We start from the raw sequence: 18,802 nt of genomic DNA, 5'->3' as shown, positions 1-18,802 counted from the left end.
TTCCTCTCCCTCCCCTGCCCATGGAGAAAGCAGACAATATGAGACCTATTATACATGAGAAGTCATCTAAAACATATTTCTATATTAGCCATATTATCTACATTAGCAAAAAAAAAACCCAAGCAAAAATAATGATGAAAGTGAAAAACAATGTACTTCATTCAGTCTGTACAGAGTTAATAATTTCTCCTTATAGGTGGGGATAGCATTTTTCATCTCTGTTGATCAGAGTAGCTAAGTTTTTCACCATTAATCACCATTACAGTAATGCTGTAATGGTGTGCTGCATTATTTTCTTGGTTCTGCTCACTTTGTTTTTCATCAGTTCATATAAATCTTCTCATGTTTTTCTGAATCCATCTTTACACAAGAGTATTCCATCACAGTCATATATACTGCAACTTGTTTAGCCATTTCCCACTTGATGGGCATCCTCTTAATTTCCATTTCTTTGCCACCACCAAAAGAGCTACTCTAAATATTTTTGTACATTTAGGGCCTTTCCCCTTTTCTTTGATCTCTTTGGGATAATAATAATGGTTTGCCTGGGTCAAAAGTTCAAAAGGAATGCACAGTTTTATAGCCCTTTGGGCATGGTTCCAAATTTTTCTCTCAAGTCAAGTCATGTCATTCTTTTTTTTTTTTTTAAACCCTTGTACTTCAGTGTATTGTCTCATAGGTGGAAGATTGGTAAGGGTGGGCAATGGGGGTCAAGTGACTTGCCCAGGGTCACACAGCTGGGAAGTGGCTGAGGCCGGGTTTGAACCTAGGACCTCCTGTGTCTAGGCCTGACTCTCACTCCACTGAGCTACCCAGCTGCCCCTTCAAGTCAAGTCATTCTTAACATTTACATGTTTATACTTGCTCTGGCAGCTGGGAGACCTTGGACAAATCACTTAACCTTGACCGTTATGTAGCAGTTTAAAGCTCACAAAGCTCTTTGCATCCATTATCTTATTTGTACCTGATGGGAAGGCACCTGTAAGACAGATGTGAGGAAGGTATAATACTTGTTATCTTTTTTCACATTTGGGGAAACTGAGTCTCAGAGAGGTTAAGTAACTTGCCTAAGGTGACATAGCTAGTGTTAGAGGAGGGTTTCAAACCTATAGTCTTCCCAAAATCTCCATTTCAGCGTGCCAGGATAAACAACACACTGATGATATTTCTGGCTGACAAAAATTTGAGAGGAATTGTTAATATGTTACTCACAGAATTAGGATTCAATGGGAAAAAAAAGATTTAGCCTATTGAACCATGCATATCTAAGATCAAATTGATTGATTTATTTAAATAGTACCCCCCCATTACATGTATCAAATGAAATTTATTAAGAAAAGAAGTATGTCTTGTATACTTAGGTTGAAAAAAAATGAACTGCACCAGTATGAGATAGGGGAGATGTGGCCAAAAAAAAAAAAAAAAAAAGCAGGGCATGTGAAAAAGACTTGGGTGGATTAGCTGACTGAAAACTCAATATGAATCAATGATTGGCAATGAAGAAAATCTAATGAAATGTGGCTGCATTAATTGAATCACAGTGCATAGAAGTGATACTTATACTGTTCCCTACACCCTCAGACCTTCCCTACAGTGTTGGGTTCCATATCACTTTTTAGGATAAATATTAACAAATGAGAGCATATTCACTGTGATCAGGACAGAAAGAAGAATGACTGTGGCATTCCCTGGAGAGAGCTTGAAGGTAGCAGAAATGCTTAGCCTGAAGAAAAGAAATTTTAAATTGTCTTCATGATATAATCTCTTTTTAAAAATAATTTGAAAGCTTGAAGAAGGATCATATTTATTTTGGTGGTCCTTAGAGGAAGCACAGCAGAATTAATGGATAGAATGTTGGTCTTAGAAGGAGGAAATCATGGGTTCAAGTTCCGCCTCTGACATGTTGGAGTTGTGTGGTTCTAGGTAAGTTGTCTATGTGCTGCAGAGAAGGGGTGTCTATCTACATTGTCAGAGGAATTATTATCATTTGAGAGTTTCCTGTCCTGATGAAATTGTAGGTCCACTTCCTATCTTAGATTCTGTGAAAAAAAAAATTCTCCAAATGAGCTTTCTCCTCTCCATACCACAAAGAAGCATATATTATTTGTATAATTTAGTGTCTAACACCAAGGAAAGTTTAGATATATTTGTGAACAATTGATCTATAATTTTCCAGAAAGCTGGATGCTCCAGGACTTTCTTTGACCTTTGGAGGCAGATGATATGGTGGGCAGCCACCACAAATTCACACTTTTTGCTCCCATTGTCAGATGCTCAGTACTGGGTTTCTTGAACCTTTGGTCTGAACCCTACCATGGTGACATTTCTGCTTTTCCAGGCTCCACTTTCTTCCCTTTTCCTTTTCTTTAGACCCTGACTGTGTGGTTTTTAACATGTCACATGCACTCAAAGAAATGTAGTGGTCTTTTTTTTTTTTATCAGTTTCCAAATTCCAACTACCATTTCTGTCAAGCTTATCTACATCAAACAGTATGGTAAAATATCTTTTTCTTGTGGCTGGATTTTTCTGTTTGCATCATCAGCTTTCCTCACAAATATATCAATCCCAATTTAGGCCACTTTCTATGCCTTTCCCATTCCTTCAGCTGGTGTTCTTGAATACCTATAGATTTGTTTGCTCTAAAATTTAATTTTTATAAGTGTCCATGCCTAATGACATAGAATAGGAATGAAAAGAAAAGGTCTGGGTCTGTGAGTAGTGGTGAGATCCTTTTCTCTCTCCTCTATAATGTGTTTTTTAGAAAAAATAAAATCTGGAATAACCCTGATTAAATTATGGGTTATTATTAGGGAATTTATTATACTTATAAACTGTACTTGTTCTCCCTGTAATTTGTTTTAATTAATGCAAGAGTTCAAGGGCAGAAAGCAAGGATCAGGTTGTGGCATGCCTTCTTCTCTTGCAATACTTGCTATCACTGCCCTTTTTTCATAGCATAGTTAAGAGAGGTGTGTATGTGTGCCTGTATTAAAATTCACATCATCCTTTTTAGGAGAGAATTATAATTCTTTGACTCATGGGAACCTTAGTATTTAGGAATCATAGTTGGAGGTCAGGTGACCCTCCCAAAATAGCATAGTACTACATGAATGTTGGAAGCCAGCGATTCCCAGAATTGAGCTTCTGTCAAGAAGTGTGTGTGTGTGTGTGTGTGTGTGTGTGTGTGTGTGGTTTTGTATATCAGCCATGCAAGCCCCAACAAGATAACTGCTTGTGGTCTGTAGGAGATTGGTTGAAAAAATAAGGCAATGCAAAGTTGTCCTTGCCAGATTTTAGATTTTCCCTATCCTTTTTCCTTGATGATTAGCACCTTTCCATAATCACAATGTTGACTGTATGAATCTAGTGCAGTGATTTAAGTGTCTGTTAACTCAAGCCTGGATTAAAAAACAAAATGAAACTGAGTACCTTTCAGTAAGTGTATGAACAAGTACAAAAGACCAAGTATAATACTTGAATATTTCTGAATAGTATATCCATTTTTTATCTTTTTAAAACATTAACCAAACAACCTTTGTCCATAAAACTTTTATTTGAGAACTTCTTATGTCCAAACAATTCTCTGAGATGTTGAGGGTTGGCCAACATTTGGTTTGGTTGGGTTCTCTGCCTTCCCAGGCAATGTTCATCTGGTGTAGCAGACTTGAGTACTGGGGCTAATCATCAGGTTTATAGCTATAAAGTACCCACTGGAATGGATGGAATGTGGTTCATATCTTTAGGGATCTAAGATTTAAAATTATTTCTTTTGCTGTCTTCTGCATTGGACCACTGGGTTCCATAAGCATCTATATCCCTCATTCTCTCGTTAAAAAAAAAAGGTTAAAGTATACAGACTTGGTTCTATTTTCTTTCCTCACTGCATATTCTAGGAGAGATATTTATGAGCAGTAAATTGTCAAAATGGGGAAAAAGCAAGAGGTCTCTATGATCCGTGAGTTTAGTTAGCATTGAGAATAACCACTAATATCCAACTGGTGAGAAAGCCTTGTTTGATTTCTTGTTTTCCATCTTTATCAACAACCATACACAATTGTTTGAAGAATGTCTATGAATGTCACAATTATGGGGCTTCTAAATCATTCCAAAGAAGACATGATCACTGGCCTTGGTAACTTTATTGTCAGGCAAAAATGTAGTTGGTCCTACCCCTCTGCTCCATCATGGCCTTGGGTACTATTGAGAGTGATAAGCCTGGAGGGGGTATTAATAGGATTTATATGAATAAATTAAGCATAGAATTCTAATGAATTATTAAAGGAAAGTTTGAATCTTGACTTTGGAGGACAGTGTCATGGAAATTGGTTATTCAAGAAACCATAAACTCCTGGGTAAAACTGGTTTAATCTCTTGTAACATTTCTTACATTTGATGTGAATAAGGGGAAGAAAAGAGCCTTGAGACTATCTTTTTTTTTTTTTTTACTTTTTGGCAAAAACATACCAGTTAGATGAAACTTTCAGAGAATATTTCCCTGCATCCCTCAAAAACCAAGTAATGGAGAAAAAAGGGTAAAAGCATTTTTCAAGTACCCATTGTATATCAGACCCTGTGATGAGTTGTACAAATACTATCTCATTTGATAATTTTGACAATCTCAATGGTCAGTAAGTTTTTTCTTGTATCTCCTTCTTACTGTTGTAAGCTTGGGAAATTAAATCAATAAACTCATCTTTCCTTTAGATAAAAAACTCTTCAAAAGCAAGGATTTCTCAGTAATCATACCTAGAGGCACCTTGGCTTTTTGAGGTCCCTGGAGAGAATAATTCTAACTTTTCACTCCGTTAGAGCAGATAGCTGCTATCCTAAAATTCCTCATCAAACTTCTCACAACCAGATGTTCATACCCATCTTTGAATTACGAAAACATTAAAAATGTTCCATTGTTTTTTTCCCCCTCTGGCCTATTGTGGGTTAGTTTTTTTTTTCCCCGACAGCCTATTGAATGTTAGGGATTTCCCACCCCTTTCTAGCCAGAAAAGCTGTGCAGTTCCTGATGACAGCAGCCTCAGGGGCTAAGGCATTGGTTTCTACTTGGCCTAGGCAGAAGAGAGCTTCTTCCTCTGTAGCAAGCCTCCAGATTCTCAGAAATGTTGGTGACTGTGATGCCAATGAGGAGGACATGGAGAGAGAGGAAGCTGAAGGTCTTGTTAAAATTGGTTGAGGCTTAAATGCTGCCTGAGCCCTTCACAGAACAGACCACCAGAATACATCTTGTCTGCCCACCACCTAACCAGCTTGCCCCCCCCCCCCTACTCCTAACCCCCTTGCTTGCCTTACCACTCTTCCTTTCTATCTGCCTTTCACTGGGGCTTGCTGCTCTCTCCAGGCTTAGGGCAGGCTGTGGAAGAATCAACCTTCCAGATCAGCAGCAACGCATTGGAGAAGCATGCAGCCAGCAGCCATGCCCCTCACCTTACTCAGCATCTTCTTGATCATTTGGATGTTAACTTGAAACTGGTCAGTCCATTGCCTCCTATATTACCGCCCCTGCCCAGAAACCTTTTCTATGAAGAAGAAGAAAATTCCTTTAATAACCCATTAGAGTTCTATGCTTAATTCTTCTACAGAAGAAAAGAGATTTCCATCTTTTCCCCAATTACTGTAGCCTCAGCCAGAGTTATTGTAGCCCGATGTGCTGAAGCTTACACCAATGGTTGGCTCCAATAGTCTCTGAAGGAACATTCAACTTAGAGCTCTTGAATAATGTTTATTGATTCCTGAATGTCACCATCGGGGTCTTGGCGTTTGCTGTCAGCAAATATACACAATTTGTCCATTGTTTCCTGCAGTCTGCTGAAGAGTTCTTCATGCCAGGCTTTCTGGTGAACTATTATATCTCCACTGATGAGTCAGAATCAATATCCCACATTTCCCTGAGGCACCCCCCGAAACCTCTCAGTCATCCACATTCAGGGCTTTTCCCACTGGGAGGAAATTTCTATGTGTAGAGTGGAGTCAATCAACAAATTCATTGCATCCAAGGGCCATCATTGGGAAGTAGACTATCTCTACTGTCTTAATATAGATATGGTGTTCTGGAATCTTTGGGGTCCAGAGATTTTAGGTGACTTGGTAGCTGCCATCCACCTTGGCTACTTTGCTGTTCCTCCGTGGCAGTTCCCTTATGAATGGAGGCGCTTGTCTGCAGCTTTTGTTGCTGAGGATGAAGGAGACTTCTACTATGGTGGTTGAGTGCAAAGAGTGTTTGAGTTCACAGGGAGCTGCCACATGGCCATTCTGGCTGACAAGGCCAACACAGCATCATGGCTGGCTGGCAAGAGGAGAGCCACTTGAATTGGCACTTCATTTCCCACAAGCCCTCCAAGGTCCTGTCCCCTGAATACCTGTGGGATGACAGGAAGCCCCAGCCACCCGTCCTGAAGCTCATCTGCTTCTCTACACTGGACAAAAACTCCATGAATGTGAAGGTCTGATGGAGGTAGGCCAGGAGCCTTCAGTTCTCACTCAAGGCTATTGGGAGATAGAGTGGCTGTCCCTGAGGACTCAGTGATGAGGTACTAAGGATGGACCTGGAAACACAGAAGTCACAGAATGTGTCTATTAAAGGGCAGACAGGGCCCATGTAAAGAAAACCCTTTGGCTTTATCCATAGTCTGCTAGCCTCAAGGTTTGTTCTCACCCCAAACATTCCCATCCATCTGAGTGTCATGGTGCTTGGAAATCCACCATGAACACTTTTGGCATTTCATTAAGCAATCTCCAAGAATGGTCATGTAAGATTAAAATTAATATCTAATAACTCAAAGTATATTTTATGATTCATTAATAATCACTTGAAGTAGAGGACACAGATAAAGCCTGAGTAAAGACAAGTTTACTGGATGGTGAAAGTGGGAGAAGAGAGCGAGAAAGGGTGGGCTTACAGGAATCTTATCTCCAGAATATAAGGATGTAACGTGAGGATGAAAGTGGGATGCTGGGAAACATAGTTCAAGAGTAAAATTCTAATTGCACAGTCAAAGGGAGCAAGAACATATCAATGTGAATGAACAATTTCCTCCTATTACAAAGGGCTGAGGCCAAGAGGAGGACACAAGGTACCTAGAAGAGAGGAGGAGTTCTGGCCAAGGAAGAAAACTTTGAACTCAAATTTCACTAAGTTCATAGTTTTGTTGCTGAGCCATTGTATGAAGTAGAGATAGAGGAACAGAATTGAGGCTAATTCCAACTAGGGAAAATGAAGTAACAAACACAGTAGCAAACAATATGAATTCTTGCCCCAGCCTTTGGTGCTTCCTTTTATTGGCTATGTGAGCTAGAGCAAGTTATTATCTCTCTGAATTTGAGCTTACCCATTTGTAAAATGTGGAGAAAAATTTCCCTGCTGACCTCATAGTGGTGATTCGAGGACAGGATATAAATGGGAAAGTGCTTTGTGAACTATAAAACTCTATGTACTTGTGGGGAAAAAAAACTGGAATGGTTTGCCATTTCTTTCTCCTTGTAGTTTCAGATCTATAGCTGAAACATGGTTTGTTATTGTTCAGTTATGTCTGACTCTTTGTGACTCCGTGAACTATATAATATCCACAGAGATTTATTGGCAAAGTTGCTGGTGTGGTTTGCCATTTCCTTCTTCCGTGCATTAAGGCAAACAGTAAGTATCTGAGGACAGATTTTAATTCAGGTCTTCCTGACTCCAGGCCCAACACTCAATCCACTGAGCCACTTACCTACCTGAAGTATGGTTAGCTATGAGAAAAAAATGTCAGAGGTAGATGGGAAGGGACAAAGAAAGTAAATTATTACTGATGGGCAGAATGAAGTCATTTTTGTACTCTGTCATTTGAGTAAAGTTAAGATGTTGCCATTGTTGCTATCACTTTTTCTCCTTACTCATAAGACCATAACTAAACTTTTAAATGGCTTTTTGGGGGAGTGAAATGACCTGTTTACACAAAAAAAAATTTATTGCAGCTCTTTTCGTGATAGCAAACAATTAAAAACTGAAGCGTTGTCCATTAATTACAGAATGGCTGAGCAAATTGTGGCATATGATTGTAGCCAGACTATTGTGCTATGACAAGCAGGATGATTTCAGAAAAACCTGGAAAGGCTAAACATGAACTGATGCAAAGTGAAGTAAGCAGAATCAGAACATTGCATACAATAATAGCAGTATTTTTTGATGAACATCTGAGAATGTCTTACTTTTAGCAATACAGTGATCCTAGATAATTCCAGAAACTTGTGATGAAAAAATGCCACCTGCCTTCAAAGAAAGAACTGTTGGAGCCTGAATACAAACCAAAACATACTATATGTTACTTTATTTTTTCTTATTTTTTGGACATTCCTTCCACAAAATGATCAGTATGTAAAAATGTTTTATATGATTGCACTTGTAAAATATATATTAGATTGCTTACTATCTCAGAAGATGGTAGGGTAGGAGGGAGGAAAGGAGTAAAAGAGGGAGAGAATTTGGAACTCAAAATGTAAAAAAAATGAATATTAAAAATTGTTTTTACATGTAAATGGGGAAAAATAAAATATTAAAAAAACAGCTTTTATCAAAATGACTAGAATGAGTTACTTGGTGTTACAAAATTCTCAATGCAATGTTAGGCTATTAAGAGTTAAACAAAACCCTTACATTTTAATACCTTAAAACTGTACTAAGACTTTTGGAACATCTTGGAGTTCTAACACCAACATTTTCTGGAAAGGCCTCAATGGAGAACTGATTGACTGAGTGGTGTACTAAAGATCCTTTAGCTAAAGGCAAAAATATTCTAGACACCAGAAAGCAAGACTTATTCTGGCTATCAAGTGAATTCCCTAAAGGTGTAAGTTGTGTGCCAGAGGAAAACTGATGCCAAATAGGTAATAAGAGCCATGGGATTGTGGGTGTGAAAGAGCTCAAGTCCAACACCCCTCATTTTACAGATGAAGAAATTGAAGCCCCAAGAGGGTGACTTGCTCAATATCATATAGTTTGTAAGTGTCTGAGGCAGTAGTTAAACCCAGATTTTCTTGACTCATTTACCACATTAGCCAAACTGGATTAATAGGTAATTTGAAAATTTTTTGACCCCCACCAAATACAAACTAGATAATATTAATATAATATTAATTTGTGATTTTTAAGTCAATATGAAGATCTTTTCTGTGTGAATTTAATGCTACTGTAATTATGCTACTCTGCATCTCATAGAGCAAAGACTTGGTATGATGCTTCAGTGGAAACTTTTAAAGGTATGTAAAATAAATAGGAGAGATGACATAAAGTTATGATTGAAATGCAAGAAAAATGTGAACTCTTTTCTCTTCCCTCTCTTCCTAGATTTGGAGGATTTCATTAACAGTACATTAGATTTCTATGTTTTAACACAACTGAATTGTTACTGAAAAATTCTGTTATATAATCAAGAGACTTTCTTATAATTGATAGTGTATGAACTTCTTGAAGCAAAGGAACAAATGTAAACTTTTAGAAAATATTTATTGTTCAGCTACCATGTTTGCTAAGCGGAGTGATGGAACCCATAGACCTACCAAGACTGTTTTTTTTCCCCCAGATTCCTTATCACCTTTCTTTCCCCTGAGAAAGCAAAAGGCAAATATCAGGGACCTTTAATAAAGGGCCACCCTTAAGCAATGTTAACTCAGTTCCATTTAAAGATAAGACCATGTGAGCCTTGACTGAAGGGAAAGGCCAAAACAAAAAATGGCTTGTAGGAGTGGGTTTTGGTGCAAACAACTTTGAATTCCTAAGCTTTGGTTATTTAGACTCAAGGTTAAAACTTTGACTTTAACATTCCCACTTTTAATGCTTTCTTGCACATTAAGATGATTAAAGAGACTCCATCTTCTCATCTATCTGACAGTTTATGCCCCATTTACTTATCATGTTCTAATTTGTACTTTCTCATATTTAAAATGCAGGTGTTAGATTAGATATCCTTTGAAATCTATTTTTCCTCTGAATTTATAAATATATAAATATATATATATATATTTTCTCTCTCTATATATATATGTATATATATATTTATACACACACACACACAATTAGATATATAACTGTATATATCTAACCACCTAATACTAAATCGTAAGGTCCTTGATATCAGAGGCTATGTCTGTTTATCTTTGATTTTCTTCCAGAAACTCACAATGCCCAGAACACTGAGGAAAAGGGGGAGATTTATATGTAATATATACATAGGAGAATATATATACATACATATATAACCACACACATATATACATTTACACTTATGCTTTTTATCTTTGTCTATCCATTCTTCCATTTTTCTATCAATCAATCTATCTATCTGTCTATCCGTCCGTCTGTCTGTCTATCCATCTATATATCTATCTGTCTGTCTGTCTCTTTCTGATTTGATTGTTATGAGTTATTGGTAGCATGGAAATTTACTCCACTGATGTAGCAAATCTTCTGTAATTGATAATGTTAGAATTTATCCTGGGCAACAAAGATACCAAAAGACTTGCCTGGGGTCACAGAGCTAGAATGGGTCAATCAATCAATAGACATTTAACAAGAACTTAATTATTTGCCAGGCATGATCAGAAGCAAGACTTAAACCCAGGTTTTCTGACTCCAAGTTCAGCTTTCAACTTACTATGCCATACCATCTCTTCATTTACACTTCTTTAAGAACTAAAAAAAAATTGAGGTTGACAGTTGAATTATCAGAATAATTGGTTCTTTATCAAAATGAAACATTTATTAAAATTTTAATTTAATAGGAATTTGGACAATACTATGCTAGTCCTTATATAATAAGATAAAAGTAGAGAATCTTTATTCTTTTTTTTAAAAAAGCTTTATCTTCGGTCTTAGAATCAATACTATTTATGTATTGGTTCTAAGGGAGAAGAGTATTAAGACCTAAGCAGTGAGGTTAAGTGACTTGCCCAGAGGTTACACCGCTATGAAATGTCTGAGTTCCCATTTGAACCCAGGACTTCCTGTCTCCAGGATTGGCTCTCTAGCCAATAAGCCACCTAGCTAATCCTGAGTCTTTACTCTGAGAATTTATGATCATAGGAAAATGTACAGGAATTCATTGCTGAATAAATGCATAGAACTATTGCATGAACCATAGCTAATCATCGCTTACATTTATATAGCACTTATAGGTACCAAGTGTTGTGCTAAGCATTTTACAAACATTACCTCCTTTGATCCTTATATTGACCCTGGCATGTAGTTGCTGTTATTATCCACATTTTACAGATGAAGAAACAGAGGCAGATAGAAGCTAAATGATTTGCCTAAGGTCACACAACTAGTGAATACCTGATGCTATATTTGAACTTAGGTAATCCTGACTTCAGACCTAGAGGTCTATCTACTCTGCCACCTTGCTGCCAACTCATTTCTATGCCAATAATAAGTAAGTTATGGGAAAAGTGGACAGGAGAACTGTAGGGTTGACTTGGGGAGTGTAGTTTTGGGAATTTCATATTTGGGTTAGATTAGGTATCTCTGCTCTGTCTTGTATATTAGGTGTTACAGACAGACAGACAGACAGAAAGAAAGAAAGCATTTATTGAATACTTAACTAGATGTAAAGCACTGTGTGGTACTGGTGATACAAGTTGAAAACCAAGATAGTCCCTCTTCTCAAGGAGTTTACATTCTAAGGGTGGGGTGGGGTGGGGTGTGTTGGGGAGATGGCATATACAACAGGTTTTAGCTTCAGGTCAGATGGAAAGGTCTTAGAGCCTAAGGACAAAGCATCTTCATAATGTTTCTATTGATAAAAACCATATCTCTTTCTCCTGTTGATCCGTTTGTTGAAGCCAGGCACTTAAGGGTTGAGAACTTTCTTTTCTTGATTTTTAATAGCTATGGCTATTAAGAAGGGAATGGGAGGATGGCAGAAGCAGTGGAAGAGACAGTTCCTAGGTCAGGTCCCTTCTCCACAAGAGTTGCTTTCCAGGATGATGGGTAGGGAACTTATAGTTTAGGGGATGCTGCTATTCCTTGGGTCTTGAATTCACCTTCCTGTCTTGGATAACTGGTGGTTAGTGTTGGTGTTAGAGGATATGGCAGAACACTCAACCTGACATATCTTTTCTAGGATCTGAAAGGTATATGTAAAAAAAAATGACAAGGCTAGTAAAATCATCATAGAATGCCAAAGCTGGAAGCTACTGCACAGATACAATATAGCCCGATGTCTCCTTGTTTTATAGAAACATTAATTATGGGAAATCACTTTTTTACATCTTAATGTAAACTTTATTCATATCTTTATGTATTATTATAGCATGCAGAGCACTGTGCTAAATGTTTCAGGATCTACAAAGAGAAAATAAGAAATGACCCTTATCCTTAAGAAGTGTACAGTCTAGTAGTATCTGATAAGATATACACAGATAAACCTATACTACAAATGTGAACATAAGTGAATAAGAGTATTATAAGAGCAATGAGATCAGATGAAGAAGAAATCACTTCTAAGGTGGGAAGAGGGTTGAGAAATCAAATTAATCTCATTGTCAGAGGGAAGGGAGAATACTCTCTCATTCACACAAATTTTATCAATACTTACTGTATTACTATCAACATAATAAAATTTTTATCAGAATTTCACTTTTAATTTCCATTAGCAAATGCGAATATTTAAATACATAAATAAAAATAATTTAAGAAAAATCATTAATACTGTGAAGTGGCAAAAAATAAAGTTAATGCAATCTTAGACATTAAGAGAAGTATATTGTTGAGGACTAGGTATGTGAACTCTCACTGCATTTTCATGTAGTCAAATTATGTTTGGAGTATTGTATTCAATTTTGGTGCCACATTTACAAAAAGACATTGGTAAACTGGAGAGAATACAGAAAAAGGTGGCCAGATTGGTGAAGATACTTGAAATCATACCACATGAGAATAGGTTGACAAAACTGAGGTTGTTTAGCCTGAGGAAGAAGACTTAGAATCACATCATACCAGAATGTGAAGGATTTCTTTTGACATTGAAGTTAGATTTTTTTCCTTTTTCATTCTACAGGTCAAAACTAGGAATAATGGATGGAAATTCTAGAGAAGCAGATTCAGATTTAATGGAAAAACTTCTTAACAACTAGAACTATACAAAAATAAATGGGTGTCTTTGGGAGGTAATAGGTTTTCTCTCAAGCTAAAGCTTGGATGACTACCTGTTAATTATAAATTTTAAAATTTCCATTTTTTGGTACTTAATACCCTTTACAGTCTGGTTCCAGATTATTTTTCTAGGTTGGTTACTCATTAATCCCTTTCATGAACTCTGTGATCCAATTGAACTGGCACTCTTACTCTTAGCTTATAGAATCATAAATTTAGAGTTGGAAGGAACCTCAAAGAGGCCANTAGGTAATTTGAAAATTTTTTGACCCCCACCAAATACAAACTAGATAATATTAATATAATATTAATTTGTGATTTTTAAGTCAATATGAAGATCTTTTCTGTGTGAATTTAATGCTACTGTAATTATGCTACTCTGCATCTCATAGAGCAAAGACTTGGTATGATGCTTCAGTGGAAACTTTTAAAGGTATGTAAAATAAATAGGAGAGATGACATAAAGTTATGATTGAAATGCAAGAAAAATGTGAACTCTTTTCTCTTCCCTCTCTTCCTAGATTTGGAGGATTTCATTAACAGTACATTAGATTTCTATGTTTTAACACAACTGAATTGTTACTGAAAAATTCTGTTATATAATCAAGAGACTTTCTTATAATTGATAGTGTATGAACTTCTTGAAGCAAAGGAACAAATGTAAACTTTTAGAAAATATTTATTGTTCAGCTACCATGTTTGCTAAGCGGAGTGATGGAACCCATAGACCTACCAAGACTGTTTTTTTCCCCCAGATTCCTTATCACCTTTCTTTCCCCTGAGAAAGCAAAAGGCAAATATCAGGGACCTTTAATAAAGGGCCACCCTTAAGCAATGTTAACTCAGTTCCATTTAAAGATAAGACCATGTGAGCCTTGACTGAAGGGAAAGGCCAAAACAAAAAATGGCTTGTAGGAGTGGGTTTTGGTGCAAACAACTTTGAATTCCTAAGCTTTGGTTATTTAGACTCAAGGTTAAAACTTTGACTTTAACATTCCCACTTTTAATGCTTTCTTGCACATTAAGATGATTAAAGAGACTCCATCTTCTCATCTATCTGACAGTTTATGCCCCATTTACTTATCATGTTCTAATTTGTACTTTCTCATATTTAAAATGCAGGTGTTAGATTAGATATCCTTTGAAATCTATTTTTCCTCTGAATTTATAAATATATAAATATATATATATATATTTTCTCTCTCTATATATATATGTATATATATATTTATACACACACACACACAATTAGATATATAACTGTATATATCTAACCACCTAATACTAAATCGTAAGGTCCTTGATATCAGAGGCTATGTCTGTTTATCTTTGATTTTCTTCCAGAAACTCACAATGCCCAGAACACTGAGGAAAAGGGGGAGATTTATATGTAATATATACATAGGAGAATATATATACATACATATATAACCACACACATATATACATTTACACTTATGCTTTTTATCTTTGTCTATCCATTCTTCCATTTTTCTATCAATCAATCTATCTATCTGTCTATCCGTCCGTCTGTCTGTCTATCCATCTATATATCTATCTGTCTGTCTGTCTCTTTCTGATTTGATTGTTATGAGTTATTGGTAGCATGGAAATTTACTCCACTGATGTAGCAAATCTTCTGTAATTGATAATGTTAGAATTTATCCTGGGCAACAAAGATACCAAAAGACTTGCCTGGGGTCACAGAGCTAGAATGGGTCAATCAATCAATAGACATTTAACAAGAACTTAATTATTTGCCAGGCATGATCAGAAGCAAGACTTAAACCCAGGTTTTCTGACTCCAAGTTCAGCTTTCAACTTACTATGCCATACCATCTCTTCATTTACACTTCTTTAAGAACTAAAAAAAAATTGAGGTTGACAGTTGAATTATCAGAATAATTGGTTCTTTATCAAAATGAAACATTTATTAAAATTTTAATTTAATAGGAATTTGGACAATACTATGCTAGTCCTTATATAATAAGATAAAAGTAGAGAATCTTTATTCTTTTTTTTAAAAAAGCTTTATCTTCGGTCTTAGAATCAATACTATTTATGTATTGGTTCTAAGGGAGAAGAGTATTAAGACCTAAGCAGTGAGGTTAAGTGACTTGCCCAGAGGTTACACCGCTACGAAATGTCTGAGTTCCCATTTGAACCCAGGACTTCCTGTCTCCAGGATTGGCTCTCTAGCCAATAAGCCACCTAGCTAATCCTGAGTCTTTACTCTGAGAATTTATGATCATAGGAAAATGTACAGGAATTCATTGCTGAATAAATGCATAGAACTATTGCATGAACCATAGCTAATCATCGCTTACATTTATATAGCACTTATAGGTACCAAGTGTTGTGCTAAGCATTTTACAAACATTACCTCCTTTGATCCTTATATTGACCCTGGCATGTAGTTGCTGTTATTATCCACATTTTACAGATGAAGAAACAGAGGCAGATAGAAGCTAAATGATTTGCCTAAGGTCACACAACTAGTGAATACCTGATGCTATATTTGAACTTAGGTAATCCTGACTTCAGACCTAGAGGTCTATCTACTCTGCCACCTTGCTGCCAACTCATTTCTATGCCAATAATAAGTAAGTTATGGGAAAAGTGGACAGGAGAACTGTAGGGTTGACTTGGGGAGTGTAGTTTTGGGAATTTCATATTTGGGTTAGATTAGGTATCTCTGCTCTGTCTTGTATATTAGGTGTTACAGACAGACAGATAGACAGAAAGAAAGAAAGCATTTATTGAATACTTAACTAGATGTAAAGCACTGTGTGGTACTGGTGATACAAGTTGAAAACCAAGATAGTCCCTCTTCTCAAGGAGTTTACATTCTAAGGGTGGGGTGGGGTGGGGTGTGTTGGGGAGATGGCATATACAACAGGTTTTAGCTTCAGGTCAGATGGAAAGGTCTTAGAGCCTAAGGACAAAGCATCTTCATAATGTTTCTATTGATAAAAACCATATCTCTTTCTCCTGTTGATCCGTTTGTTGAAGCCAGGCACTTAAGGGTTGAGAACTTTCTTTTCTTGATTTTTAATAGCTATGGCTATTAAGAAGGGAATGGGAGGATGGCAGAAGCAGTGGAAGAGACAGTTCCTAGGTCAGGTCCCTTCTCCACAAGAGTTGCTTTCCAGGATGATGGGTAGGGAACTTATAGTTTAGGGGATGCTGCTATTCCTTGGGTCTTGAATTCACCTTCCTGTCTTGGATAACTGGTGGTTAGTGTTGGTGTTAGAGGATATGGCAGAACACTCAACCTGACATATCTTTTCTAGGATCTGAAAGGTATATGTAAAAAAAAATGACAAGGCTAGTAAAATCATCATAGAATGCCAAAGCTGGAAGCTACTGCACAGATACAATATAGCCCGATGTCTCCTTGTTTTATAGAAACATTAATTATGGGAAATCACTTTTTTACATCTTAATGTAAACTTTATTCATATCTTTATGTATTATTATAGCATGCAGAGCACTGTGCTAAATGTTTCAGGATCTACAAAGAGAAAATAAGAAATGACCCTTATCCTTAAGAAGTGTACAGTCTAGTAGTATCTGATAAGATATACACAGATAAACCTATACTACAAATGTGAACATAAGTGAATAAGAGTATTATAAGAGCAATGAGATCAGATGAAGAAGAAATCACTTCTAAGGTGGGAAGAGGGTTGAGAAATCAAATTAATCTCATTGTCAGAGGGAAGGGAGAATACTCTCTCATTCACACAAATTTTATCAATACTTACTGTATTACTATCAACATAATAAAATTTTTATCAGAATTTCACTTTTAATTTCCATTAGCAAATGCGAATATTTAAATACATAAATAAAAATAATTTAAGAAAAATCATTAATACTGTGAAGTGGCAAAAAATAAAGTTAATGCAATCTTAGACATTAAGAGAAGTATATTGTTGAGGACTAGGTATGTGAACTCTCACTGCATTTTCATGTAGTCAAATTATGTTTGGAGTATTGTATTCAATTTTGGTGCCACATTTACAAAAAGACATTGGTAAACTGGAGAGAATACAGAAAAAGGTGGCCAGATTGGTGAAGATACTTGAAATCATACCACATGAGAATAGGTTGACAAAACTGAGGTTGTTTAGCCTGAGGAAGAAGACTTAGAATCACATCATACCAGAATGTGAAGGATTTCTTTTGACATTGAAGTTAGATTTTTTTCCTTTTTCATTCTACAGGTCAAAACTAGGAATAATGGATGGAAATTCTAGAGAAGCAGATTCAGATTTAATGGAAAAACTTCTTAACAACTAGAACTATACAAAAATAAATGGGTGTCTTTGGGAGGTAATAGGTTTTCTCTCAAGCTAAAGCTTGGATGACTACCTGTTAATTATAAATTTTAAAATTTCCATTTTTTGGTACTTAATACCCTTTACAGTCTGGTTCCAGATTATTTTTCTAGGTTGGTTACTCATTAATCCCTTTCATGAACTCTGTGATCCAATTGAACTGGCACTCTTACTCTTAGCTTATAGAATCATAAATTTAGAGTTGGAAGGAACCTCAAAGAGGCCATTTTTTTCAATCCTGTTATTGTACCTCTGAAGAAACTGAAACCCAGAGAGTTTTAGTGATTTGGCAATACTTATGCAGGTTGTAAAAATCACAAGTGGGCTCTTTGCTTAGGTTGCTCCTTTATGTCTTATTTATTCCCATCTCTTAAAACCTGTATCTCCCTTCAAGGATCTGCTAAAGTGCTACTTTTCTTTTTTCTTTTTTTAAAGTCTTATCTGACATTTCCATTTCTTGGTGTGCTTTCCCCCATTTTTTTGTATTTTACATTTATTTTTAATAACTATCTATTTTAATTTAGTTTTATTTATTTACCTGTGATGTCCCCCATGCCCCCAAAATGTAAGCTTCTCAAGGGCTGGGCCCATATGGACTTTTCTAGCTCCTAACACAGTTATGTAATACATTCGTAGCTTTTGCTTTCTTCTTTCAGCTAAAATATGTAGTTTTTATAGAAGCAAAGAGAGAGAGAGAATCCTTAGTTTCACCTCAGTAAATAGGGATTTAAAAGTATTATATTTTTTTGGTCTTGCTATCAATTTAGTCTGTGTGCCAACCTGCCACCCCCCAATCTAATAGTACCCTTTCCCTTTTCTTGGTCCAGCACAGTAAACTGTGCATTTGGGAAAAGAAAGCAAAGGACTACGCATAGTCAGTGTCAAGGGGGGTTGTTCATTTATCTCAGATACCATAGTAATGGGTAATGGTACCATTTGTTAAAGTATGATTCATAGTAAATAAGAACTGGAGGAGATTCTATTCTCTTTCTTTTTGTGAAATAGGCTGAGGATTTTGGACAACTACTTATGCAGCTCTTTTTTTTTTTAATTCTTACATTCTATCTTAGAATTGATACCAAGTACCAATTCCGAGGCAGAAGAATGGTAAGGGCTAGGCAATTCGGGTTAAGTGACTTGCCCATGGTCACACAGCTAGGAATTGTCTGAGGCCACGTTTGAACCTTTTATCTCAAGACCTGTCCATTGAGCTACTAACTGCCCGGATGTCTCTATCTTTATGCAGAGTTTAATGACATATAATTGTTCAAAGGGGCAGAAAATGAAGGCTTCCACTGAAGTATGGAATAGTCATTAATGCAA

At 36.4% G+C, this 18,802-nt stretch overlaps 1 protein-coding gene and 1 pseudogene across 1 annotated transcript in view; both read left to right on the top strand.

Annotated features, from left to right (window-relative positions):
• Positions 1-18,802, top strand: part of PTPN14 (protein tyrosine phosphatase non-receptor type 14) — a 176,816-nt gene that overhangs the window by 80,764 nt on the left and 77,250 nt on the right. The gene's annotated exons all lie outside the window — the stretch shown is intronic.
• On the top strand, positions 3,926-6,459 carry LOC123244523 (annotated as a pseudogene).

This window comes from Gracilinanus agilis, chromosome 4 (genome assembly GCF_016433145.1).
Source record: "Gracilinanus agilis isolate LMUSP501 chromosome 4, AgileGrace, whole genome shotgun sequence".
Lineage (NCBI taxonomy): Eukaryota > Metazoa > Chordata > Mammalia > Didelphimorphia > Didelphidae > Gracilinanus > Gracilinanus agilis.
Note: the sequence above shows the minus strand (reverse complement) of the source record. Positions and strands in the feature narration are given on the sequence as shown.